Here is a 4,894-nt window from a genome sequence, read left to right as displayed (position 1 = left end):
AGATCAGGGCCAGATTTAAAGCTTTCCAGGCCCAAGCGTTCTTGTCGATCCGTTTTTGCGAGATTTTCGGGGATAGTGGAAGCACTAAACAGAACACAACTGATGAGTCAAAAGTAATGAAAGAAAGAGGTGATACCGAGCCCCCAGCTTCTATTCTTGGGAGACATCTGACAGTCTATGGGTGGCCACAGAATTCCTGTGCTGTTTTAAAATCACTTTTCTGTGAATAGGCAGTGTGGCGGTGGAGTGCACCTGGTACTTTGACGATAAATCACTCAGTGATAATATAATGTGCCCCCTGACATTGTGCGTTCTTAGGCCCGGGCCTAAAAGACATATTGGTAAATCCTGTCCTGTTCAAGATGCTACAAAACCATTTTGGTATCAGAATCTCGAATTATCATTGAAAATCTGCGTAATGATCATTATATTATACAGATATCAGATAATGCGGGTTTCTTTAGCCCAAGTTGTTAATAAACAGATATTAATTGTAAAAAGCAACAACAAGAAACTCTTTTTCACTGGTTTTTTCTCTCCTGTATAATTTGTGTTTCGTAGCATAATGCCATTCGAATTTGCTCTTAACGGACTCAGCACCACCAGTGAATTAATTTGGACTAGTCACATGCTTTGTCACAAAATGCTATCACTAAAATATTATGTTTTACAATGAACCATGAAAATAAAATAAGTTTTCTGCTGAAGAAAGATCGATCTTTCAGGTTTTTGACGTAATTTTGGTCACATAAATAAAATTTTCTCGATTTGTGTCAGAAATAGGATGTCAAGGGAAAGGGGAACTTAGGTTACCGGAATTAATCTGTGTAGTAATACTCTACTGGGGTATAATAATTTCCATATTTGTGGCAAATAAACTCTCTTGGCATTACTCTTAGTTATTGATAACTATAATATATTATTTCTTTCGCACTGTCATGCAGTTTCGTTGATTGGGGGAAGGGAGGGGGATTTGTCCTCCGCACCTCAAGATTCACCCCCTAGATTTTGAAAAATACGTTTTGTTGTGGTAGATTAATTAACTGCTACTACTACTAATAACTCACTACAGCACCAAGTCGCCTGAGGCCAACAGAGCTACGCACACTCCTCATCCAACCTAATCTATTCATGGCCTTCCTCTTTACATCCTCCCAGGAAATTGCTATTTCCTTTCAATCTTTATTTATGACATCCTCCCACCCTAAACGAGGACGACCTGCTTTCTGTGTAGCCCCAGACGGTTGGCCAAAAAGGACAACCTTTGGCAATAAAAAGGGCTTTATGGCATACTCTCATTAAAATTTGCCCTTCCCCCTAGATTTTTCAAAAATATGTTGTTGCTCCCCGTCCTAATTTCCATGACTTGGCACCACTGCTGTCCTGTTAAAGGGATGTTGTATGACAAAATTGTATGACAAAATGTATGACAAAATGCTTTTTATTTGTATGACAAAATGCTTTTTATCATAGCCTACATTCTTGTAAGAGTGTGGTATAGGAAAAGGGTTGGTTTCTCCATATTATTGTTCGTTATTTTCTGTGATTTCACATTGCAAAGGTTGTGAGGTAGAGTGACTTAATTTATGGTGTTTCTATTAGATCTCGTTTGTGTGCAATATCTATTTGCTGACTTATTTCTTCTCTTATGAAGTTTACAGGTGCTTACTTTCTCTTCCAGTTATATAAATATATATGTATATGCATATAGTTTTATCTGTTTTTGTTAATATATATTTATGAGTTTAAGACATGTGTATATTCTGAATAAATGAGCATATTATGCATATTATCTACTTTCTTCATCAAAAGTTTTCTTTGCTAGAACATAGGTTTCAAGGACTAACATGATGGTAACACGGCAAACGTTACTGATTATATTATTGGGAAAAGATTACTGCTAGGATTGATGCAAGATACTAGGGTATATAGAAGTGTTGTTACTGATGTTAAAAGTAAAGATCATCTTCTAGTAGTGTATAGGGTTAATCTAAAGCTGAAATTTAGGATACCTTCCGGGAAGTGATGACATTGTATACTCTAGGAGGAGAATTTGAGAGAAACTTTCCAGGAACAATTGAATAATAAACTGGAGAGTTGAAAATTTGACAATGTAGAAGATGGATTGAATAATTTTAGGAAAATAATTTATCAAGTTGCTGATGGTGTCAGTGAAAAAACTAATGTTTAATAGAGAAGAGGAGGGGCTTGTACAAGAATTATCTGAGTGACAGGTCATATGAAAATAAGGGGAATTTAAAAAAAGTGGAGAAAGCATGACAGTATGAACTAAGAATGTGTGAAGTGGAGTCCATAGATAAAATTGCTGAAGATCTAGAATATTCGCACAATAGTAAGATATTGTATTGGCATGTTAAAAACTGAGAGAGAATAGTTAATCTGGACTTGTCTCAGCTAAAGAAAGGAACGGGTGATAAGTAGAGAGGTCAAGAGAGATAGTCAGAACGTCTTGAGATTGTGCTAAACCGTCGTGAAGTTACAGGAAATGATAAACAAAAGAATGAAAAGGTTTGTGAAGCTTTCGAAGTGAAGGAAGATTTACTTTACGAGGACGAATTAGAGAGGTTACTAAAAGGTTTAAAAAATAATTATGCCCCATGTGCTGAAAGTGGGATAAATGTGTTTTTTTTGTTGTTGTTGTTTTTCTTTTTTGGTGGCTGTGAAGTTTAAGATAAATTACTGAAGATTATGAATATGATTTTTGAAAAAGGGAAAATACCTAGCGATGTTAGGAAAACTTTGACTAGAACTTTTGATAAGAGCTAGTGTGATAATTATAGAGGCATTAGCTTGGTTTTTAGGAAGTAAATTACTGAGAACGATGGTACTTCTTAGACTTAGAAATGCTGTAGACAAAGTTTTAAGAAAAAAAAACTGTGGTTTTAGGAAAGGAATATGATGTGCTGATCAAATTTTCACAGCTATATTAATAATTGAGAAGTGTCTGAGTCATCAGACCTTTTTTGTCCGTAATTTTATAGATTATGAGCAACCGTTAGATTCAGCCGACAGAAGTGCTTTCCTTGCGATGATCCTATCCTTGTATGGTATAAGAGAAAAATACTTTAAAGTTAGTAAAGATGGTTAATATGGTGACGATGATAAAAGTAGAATAGCCAAGACCCAGGATGTTTTTACGCAGTTTTTTTTTAATAATAGGAAGATGAGTCTGCAAACCAAGATTAGAATATTAGAAGTTACAGTAATGAAAGCAGTCAAGTATTGTCCTGAAACGTGGGCGGATGAGGATTTATTAAATGTTTTCTGATGAATCGTCTACGGATTGTTTTGAGTAACCGTATTTCAAATAGTAAACTGTACGAAAAACATCGTTCTATCCCGCTTTCTAGGGCTATGATGAGGGAAAGGCTCACATAGCTAGGACATATTTTGCGGATGAAGGGTGACATAATTGCTAAATACCGTCTGTTAAAAGGACTCTTTGCGTCAAAACCCTACAATGCAAAATCTGATCTAAATCATCCTATTGAAATTAGCAATTAACTTGCCAATTTCTTCCTGTATTTTATTATCCATTTGAATTGGTTCACCTCAAATGTTCATTGCGGTCTTCTTCCATGTAAAAAGATGCCGTGACCAGGATTCGAACCTGGGTTACTACGGCCACAACGTAGGGTCCTAACCACTAGACGATCACGGCTTGTCAATGGAGATGGAACATTGGAAAGTTCTTGAAAACAAGATTTTGTTAATTTGTTTCAGTGCTTATGATAGGCTGATAATATAATAGGTGATAATAATTTTGTTGTTTGATATAACTCATAAGCTAAGAGTACAAAAAAAACTAGTAAAATCAAGGGTAAACTTGTTACGTGTGGCCACATCCCAAAGAGGACCAAGTTGCTATCGATTGAAAATTCTGATATAGTTAGTCGGCTTGAAAGTATCTAAAAACTATATACTGAACTTCTCAGTTCCAGTGGAATTAAGTAACACCACACGACCGCACACTTGTTCCCAAAAAGTCACCTACTCTATAGAAGATAATTGGTCAATACTGACTTTTATCTTCATTCTCGATTTAGTTCAAGTTGATTCACTTGATTTTACATGAAATTATGTTAGTGATGTGTTATTGTGCATCAGCTATTAGGACGGGGGCGTTGTCATTTTTGCTGGTGGGGGATCCAGATGCTAAAAAGCACGCATTTCAATTCCCAAATTGTCTAACTCTCCATGAGCCTTCACATAAATGAAGAAGAGTGTGGTTGTAGGGGGGGGCTGAATAAGGAATTGGTCGGTCATTTCTCTTCATTTAGACTAAGCCTGAACAAGGGTGTTGCGAGTGACGCCTCTCTGCTTATTGCAGGAAAATGCTTCTCTCATTTAAGAAAGACGGGGTTCAGATGACTCAGAAAGTGAATTTTAATACCCAAATATCCCTACTGTCATTGAGCCTTCTTAGGAATTTTACGGATGGGTATGTGTGTGTAAAAAATTAAAATATATTTCCTTTTGATCCCCAGGAACATTTTGGTCTATGTTTTCATTATAGACACTAGGAGGGGGGAGTAAAAGTGTCCCTCCCATTAGAAAATCTTCTTCTTTGTACCATAGAATATCACAGTCACATGCCTACCGGCACAGAGGTGGAAAAGCTAAGGCGGGGAATCCTCAGCCTTGCCAGAAAATTTATTGTTGGGAGGGGGACAAGTTCTACCAGGATCTTTGTTTTTAGTAATTTTTAGTGGCAATATATCTATTCCCCTATTAAAAACAATCTTTCAATGTGATTAAACATATGAATATAAAGTGTTTAAACGGAGAATTTCCATCTTTATAAACAACAATACCCCTCTCCGTCCACCCAAAATTCCGTAGTAAAAATATTATTAAGAAATTATTCAATAAA

At 36.1% G+C, this 4,894-nt stretch overlaps 1 non-coding gene across 1 annotated transcript; it reads right to left on the bottom strand.

Moving 5' to 3' along the window:
- Positions 1 to 3,610: 3,610 nt before the first annotated feature.
- On the bottom strand, positions 3,611 to 3,682 carry Trnah-gug (transfer RNA histidin (anticodon GUG)). Its single transcript has one exon. It is a non-coding gene; the product is annotated as a tRNA-His (tRNA).
- Between the last annotated feature and the right edge of the window lie 1,212 nt (positions 3,683 to 4,894).

This window comes from Artemia franciscana, unplaced genomic scaffold (genome assembly GCF_032884065.1).
Source record: "Artemia franciscana unplaced genomic scaffold, ASM3288406v1 PGA_scaffold_36, whole genome shotgun sequence".
Classification (NCBI taxonomy): domain Eukaryota; kingdom Metazoa; phylum Arthropoda; class Branchiopoda; order Anostraca; family Artemiidae; genus Artemia; species Artemia franciscana.
This window is presented reverse-complemented; position numbering and strand designations above follow the sequence as displayed.